We start from the raw sequence: 20,011 nt of genomic DNA, 5'->3' as shown, positions 1-20,011 counted from the left end.
AAAAGAAGAGAAGAAGAGGAAGAACAGAAATTAAGAGATAAAAGAATTCAAAGATGAAGAGATGAAGAAGTATGTAGGACAACCGAGTGAAGAGAAGCGAAAAGACAGGAGGAAGAAAGAGTTAGAGAGGAAGCTAAGAATCGAAGAAAATTTGACAAGGAAATGGAACGAAAGAGAAGACAAAAGGCACGAGACATTGATTGCATGGAAAAAGAGTTAATGGATCCTAATCCAGTAGTGGCATGGGAAGACATAGAGGAGTTCTTCCCGACACAAGGACCAATTCGGACCAATTCCAGGACCTTCTAGAGTAGATTTAGAAGATAATTTTGATGTAGGTGCTATTGGAGGCAGAAATGAAAAAGCTTATCAAGAGATGAGGACCAAAAGTGAATCAAGAAACACAGGGGAAGAGGATCGATTTGAAGGTTCTCAGCCATGAGGCAAAGAGGGGGTCTGTTCAACCTCGAGCATAGAGCCTGGTCTTTTGACAAGCTAACGTTAAACAGAGAAGAGAAATATGGAAGCCACACTAGTTGGGGACAAGATATGTCAAATGAAGAAAAGGAAACCTTCCGTAGGGAAGAGGGCGCTAGTGCATGTGGTCACGAGGGGTGCTCTCTGATAGATAAGGAAGTAAGATGGTCAGACCTGGACCTACCTAAACTGAGGCCACCAGAACCCTAGATGTGGCCAGATCGACCTAAAGTGCGATCCCATAGTGTGAAGGGGACTCGCCACCCTATCTGAGTAGATTGAGGTCATTATCAGGAAGAAGACAGTGTGGAACCATTGTCCCTGCTATGGACAAGCAGACGATGGGAGACAGGTGTGATTTTGGGATCTCGCAGTTCCCGTTGTTAGAAAATGGAGGGGTCAGACTGCAGTATATTCCATGGCCCAAAATGGATAAAAATAATTTAAGGTCTAAACTCCTGAGTTTGACGTGGGGTGCTGGAAAATGGATCTATGAGTTAGAGACTATGACAGAAGGAAATACGCTAGCTATAGAGGACATTAAGTGTCTTTTAGCAGCTATTCTTGGGGAGAGGGCTGATGACATTTGAGTGCAGGATACACAGGTGTCACTGGACAGAACACAGCGCATGATGGAGCACTGTTTAATAATTGCAGAGCGGCAGTCTTGAAAGTGCTTAGAGTACAATATCCTGATACGTCGGATATGGGATCTATAATGTAATGAGAAATGCAGGAAGGGGAGAATCCACTTATTTATATTCAGAATTTTCCAGAGCAGTGGAGCTTGGAAATGCGGGAACCATGGGGAAAACCTATACCTGTATTCTATCATATATTATGTCAGGGTTACCAGACAAAGAACAGAGACAGCTCAAGAAGTTGGTGGGTATGGAGGCAAAACCATGGCCAGAAATACAGCTGACCATTGTGCATCATTGCCGATTGTTGCAAGAGAAGAATCAACAAAGAGACGATGCCAGGAAGATTAAGGAGGCTAAGCTAGTGCAGAAGAAGCTATCAAAGTATGCTATAGAAGGGGTGATGTTAACTAGTGGAGAAGGACTAGGAATACAGCAGACAACCGGTATGCTGCAGGTGAATAACCAACGGCAGTTCGATCAAGAAGAGAATGAATTTATAGCACGAGGTAGAGGAAACTTCTGTGGAAGAGGAGGCTTTCAGAATAAGCAAGGACATTTCCAGAATAACCAAGGTGGGTTTCAAACTATGCAGAATGATAATCAAGGCATGCAGGGAGGGCAGATTAGAAGACTCCCTCCTGTATGTTGGACATGTGGAATGACAGGTCGCATTGCACGAACATGTGGGAGCCAAGGGTATGTACAGAATGGGCAGTTCTCAAAAGGGGGGACTGCTTATTCGTTTGCATATAGCTCACAAAGTAGGGAGGGGTTTGCCCAAGATCAGCCAGTGTATCAAGCACAAGCACCGCAAATACAACAGACTTTGAAAGCACCATTGAATCCACCACAAGGGCAGTCACAGCACGCACCCATGCAGATACAGCAGAATGCAAACGCAGGACAGTTATTGACTCCTAGAGTATGGGGTGTCACTGTCGATGGTGGGAATCCTTTCACAGGCACTGGAATACGTATGTACCCACAATAGCTCACTAGGTGACTTGATGTGTTCAGTACTGTCTGTGATGCCTAATCCTCAAGAGTAACCAAGGGTTGACGTTACGATAGGAGACAAATCCTTTTCTTTTTTAGTAGACACTGGAGTGTCTCGCTCATGTATATGTGTGGGAATATTTTTTATGTCGAGTAATACCATGAATGCTCAAGGGTTCTCAGGAGCTGCAAGTCGAGTTCCTTTTATTGAGAAATTGCCAGTCTCTATAGGAGAGTGTGATATGTCGGTCCCATTGTTGTATTCACGGCAGACACCAGTTAATATACTGGGCCGAGATTTAATGACGAAACTAAACATGACAAATTCTTTCACTGATGAAGGCATAGTGTGTTCTACACCAGGAATACATATTTTGAATGTAAATGAATTCATTATGGCATTTGCAGGGCAAATAGCCATACGACGGGTGCAATTAGAACCAGATGTTTTTCATTATGGGGTACACATTCTGTTAACATGGCTGCCTGGTTTAGTGGGTAAGACTATGATAATACTTGATGAATTTCTCTTTAGGCCAGAGATTCCCATGGATGAAGAGGGGGGATAGGTTTTTCCTTTAGAGTTACAAGCAGCTATAGTGGGAGGAGAAATGGCAATGCTCATAGGATTTGACGATGAAGGCAGATCATGGAGTACAGTGATCACCATTGGAGAAGGTTAGAGATTGACAGACGTAATTGATGAGGACATATTTAGAGATGACCCATCAGATGACGAGGTAGTGTTCGAGATGAGCATTACATGTTGGATTAGGGCAGAAAGACGCGAGGATCTACAAAAAATTATGATAGTACGGCATCGTCCCACATTTTTTGATGAAGACATGGCGAAAGTTCCAGTTTCTTTATGGACTACGGGTCCCTAGGATGTAGGCCTCTTAAAGGGGTTGGAGAAGTTAATATTAAATTGAAGCCAGGAGCAATTTTACCTTGGGCAAGGCAGTATTCAAAGTCTCGAGAGGCAGACAAGGGTATTTTTCAGACAATATCCGCCATGATGGAACAGGGCATTCTAGTGATGTCAGAGTCACCATGCAATACCGTAGTGTACCCTATCAAGAAATGTAAGGGGGAGTTGTGTCGTTTAATTCAAGACATGAGACCGATTAACCAGATTGTAGAGGCAGAGTTTTCTCTAGCTCCTAACCCGGCAACGATCCTATGCTGTATCGCCACAGAAGCACGATATTTCACAGTGATTGACTTGAAAAATGCATTTTTATCAATCCCGTTGCATAAAGATTCCCAGGATCTCACGTCATTTACCTTTAGACAGACTAAACTGAAAAGCACAAGTTTGGCCAAAGGGTATTGTGAGTCGTCATCTATCTTCAATAGAGTCCTGCAGATGGACTTAAGCAATTTTGATTTGCCGAGTGTTGTATTGCAATATGTAGATGATGTTCTGGTCTGCAGCACATCAGAAGAAGAGTGCAGACGTGACTCAGTTCAGCTAATGATTATTTTATCAGCGAAAGGATACAAGGTGGACAAGGATAAATTACAGTACTGTCAGACAGAAGTGTTGTATATAGGACAGTTAATTTTGCATGGCGGAAAGAAAGCTAAACCTGAAAGGGCTGAGGCAATTCTGAAAACCTCAAAACCACTCACAATAAAGCAAATGCTGCACTTTTTAAGATTGTGAAATTATGTCAGAGCATGGGTATTTGATTATAGTTCATACACGAGACCCTTGCTACAGGCTCTGCAAAAAGCACAGGTAAATCAGGAAAAGATGGCATGGACTGAGGAAATGGAGGAGGGGTTTGACGAGTTAAAAAAAGGCAATTTGTACAGCTCCAGTTTTAGGGATTCACAATTATTCTGAGGAATTCTTTTTATTTTCGCACACAAATGTAACAGTTATGACATCAGTACTCATGCAAAGAACTACTTTGGGGTACAAGCTTCTAGCATATTACAGTGGGATTCTGAACCCAGTAATGAGGAGTCACTTCCCTTGTGAGAAATCATTGGCAGCCGTTGCGTTCGCTATTGAGAAATCTGCCAGCATATTAATGGGTGTTGCATGACGTTATTTGTTGAGCATGCATTATTTAAAGTTTTGTAGAAACCCAAAGGTACACTGACATCTCAAAGAGCTTCTGCTTATGAGGTGGTTATATATCGAATCCAGTGGTTAAAATAGTCAGATGTAAGATGGTGAACCCTGTCACGTTGTAGCTGAACCGTTGGCAGAGGACGAGCAAGCACATGATTTCTCGAATTATGAGGAATTCTATGATGAGATTCTGACAGTGAAAGAAAATGCTTTGGCAGCTGGGGAGATTCTCTTTATTGGTGGTTCTTCAAGGATCGATCAACCTGATGGGCAAAGAGATTCAGGTGCCGCTGTGGTAGGTCAGAAGGCTAAAGGGGAATTCGAAGTAATGATAGGTGCACAACTACCATCTCACTTTTCAGCACAGGCTGCAGAATTAGTGGCGCTGATTGTCGCTCTTGAGAAACACACAGACCAGCAAGTGACAGTGTACAGTGAGTCCACCTATGTGACGTCAACAGTACATGCAGGACTAGCCCATTGGAAAAGGAGGGGCTACCTGCGAGCAGACGGCACTCCAGTGCAACATGCCGCCTTATTGGACAAACTTATTAAAGCACTACAACTCCCAGTAGCCATCGCAATAGTTAAATGCGCAGCACACACTAAGAGAGTAGACTTTATTTCACGTGGAAACCAAGCTGCAGATGAAGAGGCAAAAAGAATTGCATATTCAATCGACATAATGAGTTTTGATACGCCTGATGTATATGAAAGAATGGTGGTGATGATGACTGTAAATGAAAGCTTTAACAATTTATCGAAGACACAATTAATGGAAGTTCAAGGTGGGGCCCCACAGTAGGAGAAAGACCTGTGTTCTTTATCCCCTTCCGAGGCACTGTGGTGACAAGACAGCACTGGTAAACGGGTGATGCCTCTAGCCTTATTAAGGGTGGTGTTAGAACAGCTACACTACCCTATGCATGTCACTAGGGAAAGTCTTGCAGAAACCATTGCGGAGGATTGGTTCGTACCGAACCTGTTGGAACATGTTGCTTTTTATGTAGTAAATTGCATCGTATGTCAAAGGTTTACTGCTGGGCACATGCTGCAAACAGTTAGAGGAAATATTCCTTGACCGAATGGTCCATTTCAGCATTTACATATCGACTATGTTGATATGCTGCAAGCTTGTAATGTTTATACTTATATGATAGTGGTGGTGTGCCCCTTCGCCAGGTGGATTGAGGCCAGTCTATACACACACCCTGACGCCACTTGCGTTGCAAAGTTCTTAATTTGAGAAGTATTTCCTAGATGGAGAATATGTGAGGTGTTGAGATCAGACAATGGCCTCCATTTTGTGAATGAGATATTTGAGCAAATTATCTTGCTGCTCAGTATAAAACACAAGTTTTTGTCTGCTTATCACCCGCAAGCAAATGGAATATGTGAGAGACTCAACGGTCTACTCAAGGAAAAGATAGCCAAACTAAAGCTAATGTTGAAAAAGGGATGGCTGCATTGCCTACCCTTGCATTATACTCACTAAGGAATCAACTAGGCACTGACCATCACCTCAAACCCCACAAACTAGTCACAGGGAGGCGAATGAGAATGCCTCTAACTCCTCCATCGAGGACTAGAAGTGATGCCCAGACAACAGCAGAATTATTAGCAAATGAGCTACGTGCTTACTTAACATGTATGACCACAAGTATCTCTGTCATTTCAGATCAAGTCAAGCGGACGGGGTGTCAGTCTCAGAACACAGATGAAGACCATACAGCAACCAGAGCTGATGAACTACAGGTCCCAAGACTATTTCCAGGTGATCAAATTCTGATTATAAACTTCACGCGAAAGTAGCAAAAACCTATATTTAACGGCCCTTTCATAGTGGAAGATGTCATCAGCAGTTAAGGTCCTAGGGAGACGTGATTGGATGCACCTGGGAGACCTGAAAGTCTATGCTGGAGAGGCAACCGCACCACCAACCCATTCGGAAGCAAGCCATGGAGAAGAAGTTCAGCATATGCAGACTAGGTCGATGACGAGGGAGAAGGATGCAGAGACTGTCCAGTAGACAAATAAAGAGTACATTGGACAGTGGTTCACCGGAGACACTCTTTGAAGCTGCTAAGCAAGGAGTGAAAAAGCTATTGTTCTTGAGGAGTTTGCTAACATTGGACTGTGAAGCATTGAGATCCTGAAAAAGAAAAATGCCAGATCTTGACTTCATTTTCGACGACTGGAAGAAGGAGCAGTTTCCTGATTCCTTTCTTACTGAGTTTCTTTTTCGAGGCACCTATGGTGGTGTCTGATGGCAACACTTATTGGCTTGTTCTTGCTGTTTTTCTCTTCATTCTTCATGCATATCCTGCATTGGTTGGGAGAACTTGTTACATTCATATGTTCCTTCAAGATCCTAAAAATGGTCCAATTGTGAGGAGACTACTCCCAGCCATTATTGAGCAAATCCTCCAACTACCTGAGTATTGTACGGAAGGTACCGATTGTCCTATCTGACAAAGGCGCTCACAAACTGCTTGGAATGGTCTTTTATTTCTTGCTTGAAAAGCATCCTTATCTTGTTGGATGACAAATCAACACTTGTGTATTCCTGAGAGATCCCAGGAATTGACCTGCAATAAATTGGCTGCTGCATGAGATAATCGAGCAGATTCGCTTACTACCTGACACATTTCTTTGAGCATATCGATGGTGCTGTCGAGGAATGACATTCACAATCTACTGGCATTAATCTTTTACTATTTGCTTGAAGCACATCCTCATCTTGTCTGGCGCAAGGATAACACTTTTATATTCATTTGAAATCCTATCAATCGTCCTGAAATCAGCCAGCTGCTTGTGGAGCAGATTCAACAGTTGCCAGAACATTTCATGAGATTGCCTGATTAAAGTTATTTTTTCCTTCCTTAAAAGTAATCCCAGGCAAAATGGGAAATATTGATAGTCATAATAATGTAGCAAACAACGAGAGAGCACCACGACGTGCAAGAAGCTATTGCTATTGGAGATGGATGTATTGGTATATCATTTATAAATGTATCATGTTAATTGTTATTCTTCTATCTCTTACAATACGCACCGTTTATGTTGTCTGTCCAAAGAGAGCAGGAGTATGTCCCATATATCTTCCTATGCAGCAGGAAGAAACAGATATGGCAATTGTAAGGCAGCCAAGGCTTTATGTGATTGTTCCTACTGTAGTAGCTCATAAGGAAATATAGCACAATGGACCAAAGGATAGAGGATGACAATGTACTCTTACTCACTTTTGGACTGCAAAAAATATTATTTTATTACAAAAATTATAAAAACGATATATTTCATCTATATAGCTCACAATTTACTGCTCACATTCCATTATCCCATCACTCACTCATACTCATACTTCCCTCTTGGCAATCTATCTTGGTTTTACAACATGATAATGTAACACGGAGTTGGCAGCTGAGTTGAGTTGCTGCAGTCTGTGGCAGTCTACTCTCTCCTTCTCTACAGAGACCTGAGTCTCTCTTCAGTTGCTGTGTGTTCCTGTTTGTGGGAGGACCCATAAAACCCCATACTATCCACGGAGCGGCCGCAGAGTTGGCAGCTCAGTTGAGTTGCTGCAGTCTGTGGCAGTCCGTGGGCAGGACTGGCAGACCACCACTACATGGAGTCTGAAAACCCTTCGGGTGGTACGGAAGAAGGTGGGCGCTGGATGCGGAGTGCCAGCTTATCCTACAACAGACAAGAGTCAAATCGGAGCCCCACGGCCTGGTCGACCCCAGGTTCTCGTGGCTGCCCTCCATTGACATTGTCCAAAGAATCTCTGTTCAAAGAATTAAAGGGAGCAAGAAATGCTGTAATTACGCCAACATCAGCCACATCATCCGCTCGTGCGGATCGCTTACCCCCCCTTCTCCAGATCTCACCTGCCTTGGCTGATTTAGCAGACTCCAGCAAATCACACACTCCAGCTGTACTTGAAGCTTTACAGGGAGGAGCATCGGGAGTAGCAGCGGACACAGCACCGGACGTTCTAACACAGCCTGAGCACGCTCAGGCGGCACAAACTCCCGGCTCGCCCCCAGGGCAGCCTGCCGAAGGGCGGTCTCAGAGGGATTCGCCAGCCGGTCCGAGTTGTACCGCCGAGCTCGTTCCAGGAAAGGAGTTGGAGCCCTCACAACCACCTTCATTCAATCTCACCGTTGCGACAGCGCTGATGACGGGTGTTTGCGGCACGCTGTACGAGGCCTCTGAAGTCCCGCTCGGAGTCCCAGGCATAGATGCTGCCTCTGCGCTCGCGGTTCTGGGTGGCGCAGAGAGGGGACGAGGGTCTCCCCCCCTCGGCACGTCATCCAAGAAAAGGCTGGTGGAGGCTTTATTCCACACCTCAGAAGGCGGGACCCAGCCTCCGAGTGAAGGCGCGGCTAAGTGGCTCCCGGAAGGAGGCAGGCTGATAACGCCAGAGGGAAGAGCGTTGCGGGCCCCCCCTCAGGAACTAGTGATCAAGCAGACGACTCCATAGAAGAACTGGGAGAAGTAATAGAATCTTCTACCTCGTTGTCAGCGACCCCTCCCCCAAAAAAGAAAAACAAATCAAGAGCTGGACCAAAAGTGTCCCACCTACCAGCGTCAAAAACTTACAAAAGAAAAACACTCAGCAGACTTTACAAAAAAAAAAACATCTGCTTTGAAGGTACTGTCCAAAACAATTATATGTAATTCCTTGAAGGAATACTTTGTGAGCCAAGGTAAAAGAAAATACGATGTTCTAAAAGAACTCACCGACTCAAGTTACCATAGAACACCCCATAGGTCCAAAACAAAGTCTACCCGCCTTAGTAGCAACCAAGGACCAAAACAAAGTAAAGGGCCCTTTCAGTGACCCCGGGGCAAGTATCGAAAACCAGAGGTCTCTTCGTCCTATTCTTGCCCCAACAGCCGCAAACTTACAATCCCCAACTAATTCCTGTGGTGTCGTTCAGAATCAAGACCTGGCGCAAGTCAATTCCACTTGACCAACAGTCATCTCTTCGCTAACACCAACCCCTACAGAACCAGTGTTTCCGCACCTTCCCTCGCCCAACACAACACCATCGGAGAGAGTGCAGCGTCGCCAATCTTCGTCCGAGGACTTCCGTGCCCACCCGATTCAGGCAGACCGAGTGGCCAACGACACAAGCTCGCCACCAGGGCACCCTGCACATTGACCAGTTTTGCCACCAATTTCTAAGGACTCAAGTCCAACAAAAAGCGCACCACAGATCCCTCCACTTCCGACTCTGCCTCCAGTCACACCAAGAAGAAAAAGCAAATCTGGTGAGCCGCAACATGATGAAATACAGAAAGATATGCCTCCAAAACGACTAGACCTAGCGACCTTAATGTCTGCAATAACAATTGCCCTTGCCCCGTTCGGCAAACTGTACGAGGCAATAAGCGACTCACTTAAGGACCAAACAACTTTACTGGCAATGACTCGCACTAAATTGATTTCCCTGGAAGGATATTTCACAGCTAAAGAAAAACAGGACACTGAACTGTTCAATAAAATTCTGTTGGCCCCCTCGAGACCTGGGCCAACACCGGAGCCTCCACTCCAAAGAACCATTGTTATCAAGGACTCAACAGACCAAGGCTCCCAAACGGAAATCACCAATATAACCGAGCAACAGTTGGTACCTAAACCACTAGTGGCAGACTTAAAGTCCCTTCCTGGTAATTGTCCTGACCATCAAAGCAAACAAAAAAAGAACCAATCTCACTCTGGTCACCCTGACCTATCCAATTTATTCTCAATTGGATCTGGTATACGGGGGTCCTCCAAGCCCTTCTTACAATCAAAAGGGCCATCTACGAAGCTGTCAGAAAACTCGAAACCCGCGGACACCCAGTCTGGTGCACAGACGCCTGCAAAGCAGGTAGAGAAAGCAAAATCCTCTCTACAGGCCGACAAAGACTCAGATCCACCCGACCCAAAGGAAATAAAAGGACAGACTCAACAAGCAGGCCCCACGGTCAGGCCAAAAATGAAAGATCATAAGGAAAGTGAATCCTCAAGGCCTACGTCGAAGAGGTCTCCACCAGAGAAAAGTTTTACTCTGGCCCCTTCAAGAAAGTCACCGATCACAGCAGAATACTTCATGAGAGACGAAAACCTCATGAACCTAACCCTCCATACATCACCTACGAGTGCCGTCGACCTCCAAAATTGGCACTTTGGTAAGCAAACCATGTCTACAAAACGTAACAAGATTGTCTCTCCAGTCTCTAAAAAACGTAGGCGAATGAGTGGTCCTCGCACGGAAGTGACCCAATCAAACAACTCCAGATATCCGAGAGGTCCGCTAAAGCTGAGAAACCTCTCATCACCTCCAAAAAACCGTCAAAAAGAAACAAATTTAAGGCCCCGTGAGAACCCAAACCCAAGAACCAGAAGAAGCCCAGACAGTCCCCGAAGAGGATCCAGCCCGAAAAAGCAAAGCAGTCCCTACAGACAAAAATACACCTCACGACTCTACAGGCCTCAGCACAACCTGTCTCCTTCTATTATCTTTAAGCTAGAACAGATCCCGCAAAACTCTGAAGCGATAACCCTGAACAGGGGCACAGTCCTGAAAATCCTGAAGAACACCAAAGACTTTAAGCACCTGACGACTGCTGACTTAACGCTAGTCGAGCCATACCACAAAGGACATAAGGCAAAGGCCTTTTTTCACGTTAAAGAACACGCGGTGAGGCGGGGTTCTAGAGAAGACGAATCCGACCTACTCAAATGTGGATACACCATCACAGAGTGGACAAGTTCAACAGATAAAGAAATCGAACACTCGACGAATATGTACCTCAAGCCAAAACCATCCATAGCTGAAACCCAGAGGAGCCCGCATGAACACCCTAAACCAACGAGCCATCGGACGGCCACTTTCCATGACCTTGGTGCAGAGGCCAAACGTTCAAACAGGAAAGGCAACCAAAATCCCCTGAGTGGGGTGAGAGAAAGGAGAAACCCAAGCCCAGTACCACACAGGACACCTAAACCAACAATTAAAAACTCGAACGGCAAGTCAAATGAAGCGCTGAGTGAGAGGTCCCCTCTTCGACCCCCAAAGATCTCATCAACATTCGCTGAAAAAATAGCAATTAACACCAATAAGTCTGCTAAAGAGAGAAAAGACTCAACCATCACCTTCAGCAGCCTCTCAAAGCATGAAGATGCAAGAAAGCTCCGTCCTTAAAATGATGTCTTAGAACACAAGAGTATTTAGTCACCTAACAAGTCCAGGTGAAGTCAACCTAGCGGAATACGACATCATAACGCTACAAGAAACATGGCTCATCAACAAACCAGGAATTGACGGTTTCTCAGTAATGGTCTCACCAGCCAGCAAAGGTCGACTGGGTCGCCCGTCCTCCGGTCTCTTGGTAGCAGTCCGGCTCGGAGCTGGTCTGACAATTAAGAAATGCCTAGCTGCAACCCAAAACCATCTCGCGATGTTGGTGGAATGGGCGAGACCCTCTGTACCAATGACCAAAAAAAGGGAGATCAATTGGCTGGCCATAATTACAACGTACTGGAATCCGCAGTCTATCACAGATGAGAAATTCCTCAAAATCATCGAAACAGAGATTGATGGAATTTTGACAGCTCAGGATGAGCCTCAAATCATAATAAGTGGCGATTTAAACGCTAAGTGCCCGAAAAATGGCCAGAACACCAACCACTCACAACCAAAAATCCAGGCAGAGTCTCGAGGGCAGAAATGGCAATCTCTAATGAATACCAGAAATCTTCACAACATCAAGGACGCCCTTCCCCCATTATGTCACATTCCGACTTGGGAAAGAGGCGCTCAAAAGGGGACCATCGACTACATCTTTACATCGGAGGGTCTGCTTACTCGGATCACATCAATTGAAGTCCTACGGAACACCGCAATTGACCATATTATCCTGAAAATCAGTTGGCCCTCAGAGTTTAGCCCAAGGGAGTACTCGTCTGAGGCAACAGAACCCACAGCCCAAGGAAATCGTCTCAGACTCACGGCTGAAAGGATCAGAGAACTTACAAGAAACGATACTTGGCAGCAGTATAGGGAGTCAGGAGTCTTAATGCCTTTATCAGACTACCAGCCTCTCCTACTCCCTTACTATTGAAATATACAGAAAAAAGCAATGGTCACTGCACACCTGATTCACGAGTACAACAGGGAGTTGGTCATCAAAAGGCAAAAACTGAGGAAACTGAAGAGGCAAGCGATTAACTTAAAAACAAACAATGCTGAGAAAATCTTTTTGGAAGAACAAAAAAGATACAAGTCATGGCTAAGATTCCACAGATTTGCTCTATATCAACAAGACGCAGAAGAAATGTTAAGGAAACTGGCGGACAAAAACTCTGGAGCTTTCTGGCAACTGATAAGAAATAATGACAATCCCTCGACCCTACTACCAACTAACTGTGTCGCGGAGGATGTCTGGAAATCTCTACCACTTTCAAGCTCCCCAAGCAGAAATCAGTCATTACGGAAGAACCCTCCGAAGTTACCACCTGGGAAGACTTCTCTGATATCGACGACATCGTGATAGCCATAAAAAGGCTAAAACCCTCAAGAACACCCGGACCCGATGGAATTACCAACATCGATTTGAAAAACCATCCGATAGAATGGGCCTCCTTTATCAGCCAAGTTTTCAAAAACTGTAACCTGTCTAGAACAATTCCTGGCTCTTGGAGCACCTGCGTGGTCACCCCCATATACAAGAAAGGAGACAGGGTGGTCCCTGTAAACTACCGCTCAATTGCTCTGCTAGACACGATCAGAAAGATCTATGGTTCGTTCCTACAAAGGAGCTTACAAACATGGGCAAAATCTGCTCAATGCAACAACCCTTTCCAAGCGGGCTTCATGAAGAACTGTGGAACTACAGTGAACATCATGATCCTTAGTATTTTAAAGAACAAACTCATGGAAGGATCAGGAAAGGTTTTCCTCGCTTTTATCGACCTCACCCAGGCATTCGACCAAATTGACAGGGAGATGCTATGGTCAAAATTGGCCTCCTGGAACTGCCCGAACACAGTTCTGGACCCTGTCAAAGCCCTTCACACCGGAACCTCAATGAGAGTTAAACTGACCCAAAAAGGCCTTCTCTCCGATGAAATACCAACATTCTGAGGAGTTAAGCAAGGATGTCCCCTTGCACCTGCCCTGTTTATCTCCTTTCTAGGCGATTACAAAGAGAGTGCAAATCAAATAAGATCTTTTCCGCCAAAAATTGGCCAACAGCCTTGGCTCGACTTCTTTATGCTGATGACATTATCCTCCTCGACCAGACAGAAATCGGGCTCCAAAGACAACTGGATAACCTGGCCTCTTACATATCTGCAAACAATCTGGAGATAAATAAGGAGGAAACGAAAATCTTGATAATGGAAAAACCACCCGGAAAGAAGTCACAAGAATCGAGCTGGCACATTGAAAAAGCTTCCCTGGAGGTAATCAAAAACTTTAAATACCTGGGAGTGATGATTGACAGTTCCAAAACAGAAGTATCAATGCAAAAGCACCTGTGGGAAAAAACACGGAAGCTAACAACTCAGGCTCGGATCATCGACAGGAAATATGGTCGGTTCTCACTGCTACCGGTGCTAAAATTCTGTAAAGGGAAAGTGGTGCTGTGCCTGGTCTACGGAGGAGAAGCTTTGCCCGCGATCCCATCAACAATCTGGCAAAAACTAGAGGGGTACTTCTGGTGGAAAGTTCTCCAATTTCCAAATTCAACATTGATCGCAGCCATCAGAAGAGAATTGGGTCTACGCTCCCTGAAAGCAGTAAAAGAGGCAGGAGAAATGGCCCTTTTCAGGAAAGTGCTCATGTCTGAATCTCCACCGTTATACAACCTGATAAAACTGGAAATGAATAACGAAAGCTGCAAGATGTTGCATGCATGGGTGACCAAACCAAGAACAAGCCTGGCTAACTTTGCATTCACAGAAGAGATACTGACTCAAAATCCAACCAAAGTCAAAAAGAAAATGGACCAAGAAGACTGGATTGAAACCCAAACAATTGCAGAAAAAAAACAAATTACTGGTGCATCTCCCTCCTGAAGCAAAGAAATTGCACGCCACGACTGAAATCATCAAAAGATTTCCGGACAGAGCTCTTTGCACAACTTTCCTAAGGGCAAGGCTGAACTTATTGCCAACTAACAAAGTTTGGCCCATCAGGCGGCTTTCTACGACAAACCATTGTCGCCTGTGCAAAGTTTCATCAGAAAAGGAGTCAGTGAAACACCTTCTGCTAAACTGCTCTCAGACTATCAAATGGAGAAGAGCGTTCCTCGGCCCTCTCATTGAACCATTCTCTTTGTTTGAAGAAGTGTGGTGGTCCCGTCTGAGTGGCTCAAAATCTTCATGGTCCCTAGCAACGGCAAAAATCCTAAAAGCCGCCTTGGACGAATGCGCTAAACAAGAGACGGAGCAACTTACAGTGAGCTCGGCCGACTAGTCAGGTGCAACGTCTAAAAGCAATGGACTCAAAACAGATAAATCAATAAAGAGCAACTAAAGAAAAAAAGAAAGAAAGAAGAAAGAAAGGAAGAGAAAATCAGTTTGCAAAATCATAAAATTGAATAATGTAACACCTATCACTATCCACAATGGTTAATTCACACAGTGTTGTTCCCTTTCTTTACTACAGGTGAATATATCTGTATATCAAAATTCCCACAGATTTATAGGTCGAAACGTGTTTCGGTTGTCTGAGCAGGACATCACAAATTGTGCCCTTTTCTTGATGCAACCTTCGTCAGGACAAAAAGCGACACCAGGATGGAGGTGATAGCGAGGAAGAGCACATTTGGTGTGTGAAGCGGTGTTGTGCCGGGAATTTGTTTCGAGTGCGTTTAACTGAAAAAGATCTGCTAGAAAAGGGATTGGTCGGTGTCAACTACCAGTGGACCACCCATATATATAAAATAGCCGCAATTGAATTAATGAGAAAAAGGAACCTACACCATATTGTGAGAGAGAACCTCTAATTGTACACAGAATAGAGTGAAAGAAGAGATTCTGCAATAAATAAGGGTCTTTGGTCAATGTGAGAGCTAAGTCATAACAATTGGTCGACTTTGAAGGCCTGTTGGAGATTCGTCCATAACATTTGCATGAGCAAAATGTAGAGCTGGTGTGGCTCAACGCAGTGTATCTGAAGCAAGACACAATTGATACTTCGCTTTTTGTCCTGACGAAGGTTGCATCAACAAAAGGGTAGGATTTGTGATGTCCTGCTTAGACAACCGAAACACATGTCAACCCATACATCTGTGGGAATGTTGATACATAGATATATTCACCTGTAGTAAAGAAAGGGAACAACACTGTGTGAATTAACCATTGTGGATAGTGAAACCAAGATAGATTGCCAAGAGGCGGCTATGAGTATGAGTGAGTGATGGGATAATGGAATGTGAGCAGTACATTGTGGGATATAGAGATGAAATATGTCATTTCTATAATTTGTGTAGCAAAATTATATTTTTTTAAGTCAAAAAGTAAGTAAGAGTACATTGTCATCCTCTATTTACTGGTCAATTGTGTTATATTTTCTGTATTCTTGCCTGAAGGACCAGGGATTTAATTCAGGTACCCCTTATATTTTTGTAGCTCATAAGGAGACATCTAGCTCTGTGGCAGTTATCCCTAGAAATCTGTATGCAGGAAGGACTCTTATAGATATTCTCACTGAACGTCAGGTGCACATTTTGAGAGAGAAACAAAATAAGAGACCCAAGAGAGGTACACGGGAGGATAATCATGAATTAAATGATTACCTAGATAGTACAACGCACTTGGGGAACAGCATGTGGTATCAGCATATGAAAGAGGTGGCCAAACGAACTTCTGAGGAGTAATGCTATGTATGAGCCCTCCTGCCTTTCCAATGGGGAAGTCTGAGATAATCATAGAAATTGAAATAGATGTTCAGACAGCACATTGCCTATCCCACACAGCACTCTGCCAGGCAAGAGGTGAGTTCATGGGTCGAACAGCATCTTTGGTATTGGCAACTGAATGGTCAGCTCCAGATGAAGATGATGATGTTGAAGACTTGAAGACAAGGGCAAGGACATTCACCAGAAAACATGCAATAAGATATGACCAAACTGGAGAGAAAGGAGCTGGAATCAGATGGGAAGTAAACAGAAGGCTTGAAAGCCCAGGAAGAACTGCAGAAGAAATTTGAAGATGGAAGGAAAGGGGCCAGATGCAGATATGGGGATCAGTACTTTCTCCAGATGGATGGGAGGAAGGTGTGGTTATCTGTAGAGCCTGGGCAGTAATTGGTTACCGCAAACCAATCATTGACATTGTGGAAAACGGATGCAAACCTTTATGGCCAAGACTTGGAAAACTACTGACATCGGTCGAAGACATTGAAGGTCCTTTGCAGATAGTGCCTCTGGACAACGCAAAGCTGTGCTTCAGAAACAATGGCACAAGAAAACTTGGAGAAAACCAGAATTGTGGTTGAATCTTCAATGTACCGGGAATGAACATTGGAACAGCAGTGATAATGGATCACTACTGGGCCTGTGGATCCAGAGCTTACATGAAGCTGCCCAGAGATTGGGGAGGGTTGTGTTCTATAGTGAACGTCCATGTTCCAGCGTTGGTGATTACTAAAAGTGACCTCAACATTGTTGAATTTCCAAAAGCAGATGCACACCTGAGGAAGAAGAGATCTGCTGAGTTACTGAATCGAATGAAGAGAGAAAACTATTTTTTAGCCAAGTCAATAGAAACTTTTGATTCCATTCCATAAGAACACAGATTGTTCAGTCAGACTTCGTCGATATGCACGATAATCTTCATGCCCAGGATAAGGACTGCAGCAAATACCAAATGGTGGTGTCCAGTCAAAGGATCGAAAATAAAGGATCGAATGACCTTTTGCTCGAATGCAAAAGGATCGGAAAAAAAAGGGTTGCATTTTTTTAAAATTTATTTACATTTTTTTAGTTTGGGTTGGTAAAAAAATGTTTTAATAAAGAAAACAGGGGGCTGGAGGGGAACCCCCCCCCATAAAAAAAATTGACCCTTTTTTCGGTCCTTTGACTGTTGATATAAAGGCATTCGATCCTTTTGTTTTCGACCCTATAACTGGCAACCCCAAATGGTTGCAGATAACCAGATGGGAGCTTCTACCAACGATTAATACTACCATAAAGGGATTCAATGCTATCAAGGAAGAGGTGCGAGCCATACGACTGATGACTCTCCAGAACAGATGTGTCCTTGACATGATCACAGCTATGGATGGAGGTGTTTGTGCCAAAATTGGAGAATCATGTTGCACATTCATACCTTCTCATGATGACGAGAATGGCACCCTGACAGAGGCCATAAAGTTGCTGACGAAACTGCACATCCAGATGATAGACGAAGTGGAAGACGTTGCTGATGACAGTTTGTTTGGATCAATCTTGTCAGATAATGGATGGCAGACATTTTCAAGTTTCTTAAGAGCTCTAATAGTGATGGTTCTGCTTGGATTTTTGTGATCAGGATAATAATCGCACACTGAAAGAAGACTGCAAAGAAAGCTGTAGGAATGGAAATGATGATTGATGTCGAATCAGGATGGAAATCTAAAGAGCTGACAGATGAAAAAATCAGAGACTATATGAAGGCCAGCATCCATGCACCTGAAGGAACAAAGTTCCTTTACACGAAAAACCACAAGAAATATGTGGGGAAATGGATCTACTGCAGTTCTAACGGACAATGCATGCTTATATCCAGGAATAAAGGTGAGCATGTGAAATCAGCAGGATGCCTGAAAGGAGTCATAAAGATATGCGTCCCAAAGAAGCATTTCTTCAGATGAGGATGTCTGGATATGAAGGTTGATGAAAGAGTGGTCGATGAATCGCCCAGAGGGGGGAGTGTAGAGGTGGAGTCAAATACCCCCACTCAAAGCTCCACCCCCATGCTGCCTATATGTTTGGAGCCAGAGTGTGAGACACGTGCAGTACCAGTGAAAATACCTATACCGCAAAGAATCATGGAAGTAAGGTTCCCATTGAGAAAACCATATATGCACTCATGAATATATGATGCCATTTGAACGAAATCCCAGAGGAAGTGGGAAAAACAAGCACGAAAGGAGACTGGTGACATCATACAGAGCAGAGCTGATGCATTCAGAAGAAGAAGATGAAGAAGTATAGACATTCTAAAGAATCAAAGGAGAAGATGTTAAAGATGAGCAACATTTTGGGCTCGAGATGGACATGCTCATGCTACAGAAATAATGAAGAAGATACCAGGTCATTTTACAATTGTACAGGTGTAGTAACACAAGCAGACAAAGTATTCTTTGGCTCGTGCAGCACCAGGATGTCAAGGCCACTGTGAGCGTGGATGTGCATGCAGAAGTTACAAAACGTGTGAAAAGAACAAACTCCTTTCTGAGGTGAGGTGCAAGAACATTGAATACGTCAGAGGTTCTTGATTTAATAGAGTTTAATTCAGCAAAATGCTCTGAAACATGGTCTCCAGTCACATGGTCAGATAAAAATAGACACTAGGTTGAGCTACATCAAAACCAAGAGACAAAGTATGCCTGTACTCCCTTTTATTCTCAGGCACAGAGAAAATTTTCAAGTCCAATTTTCAAAGGGTAATTGACTGGCAGATGGCAAGAGTGATGGTAGATGGCAGGCTAATTAGGTGGGAAGCTATGGTCAAGACCAGCCCACCAGCACCTGGGTGACACCCTGCGGGCTGCTAGCGTGTGTGGAATATTCAGGCCTTTAAGTGGGGTAAGAAATCGAGGGGGGGCCCTCATTTGGGGGCGTGGCTTGTGGGAGGGGCGTGGCGTAAAAAGTACGCAAATCGTAGGGTATGCACACAAATATATATAAATGTTATATATTTGTGTGCGTACCTTACTATGGTTTGTGTACTATGCAAGCCATCTTTTCTAAACATAGAAATATGTAACATATTTCTAGGTTTATAAAAGATGGCTTGCAAAGTACACAAACCATAGTAAGGTACGCACACAAATATATAACATTTATATATATTTGTGTGCATACCCTACGGTTTGCCTAGTTTTCAGGCCATCTTTTTTAAACATTTCAGGTTTATAAAAGATGGCTTTGAAAGTACACAATTCAAGCCATCTTTTATAAAGCTTTGACTACGGAAAAAATTGTCCGTCGGCAAAGCTTTATAAAAGATGGCTTGAAATGTGTACTTTCAAAGCCATCTTTTATAAACCTCAAAATATGTCGAGGAATCCCCAGGTTCGCCGAGGGTTAAAGACGCCTCGGCGACCAGGGGAAACAAAGGCACAGTAACTGCCTCTGGTGACCTCCCGCGCGAGGGGTCACCAGATGCAGTTACTGTGACTGACGGAAGTGGCAGCCAGTCACAGCGTCGCTGTGGCTGGCTGCCACTTCTGTCAGCTTGCCTGACTTCATTGCAGGCGCATCATCCCGCCACGTCTGCGGCCGCGACGGGATAATGCATCCCGATCACGCCAATGTTGCGGTAGGACGGGGGCCCCGGCAGGGCCCTGGCTCAGTCCCACTTTTTGGAGACTGCCGGGGCCCAGCCCCGGCAGGCCCCGGCCACTTTAAGCACTGGGAATATTACAGAGAGGTACGAGGGTGCCAACCAATTATAGAGGGCCATTTAATATAGGGCCTTATAGTTTGTATAACCAATGGGACATTGTGTATTTGAAGACGTTCATATTGACTTTTATTAGAGGAGGGCTTAGTTGTCCATGTGATGTTAGACACCCAATCACTCTCTCTGACAAGTATGCAA

The sequence above is a fragment of the Ambystoma mexicanum genome, chromosome 9, assembly GCF_040938575.1.
Source record: "Ambystoma mexicanum isolate Mex_15411 chromosome 9, UKY_AmexF1_1, whole genome shotgun sequence".
NCBI lineage: Eukaryota > Metazoa > Chordata > Amphibia > Caudata > Ambystomatidae > Ambystoma > Ambystoma mexicanum.
Note: the sequence above shows the minus strand (reverse complement) of the source record.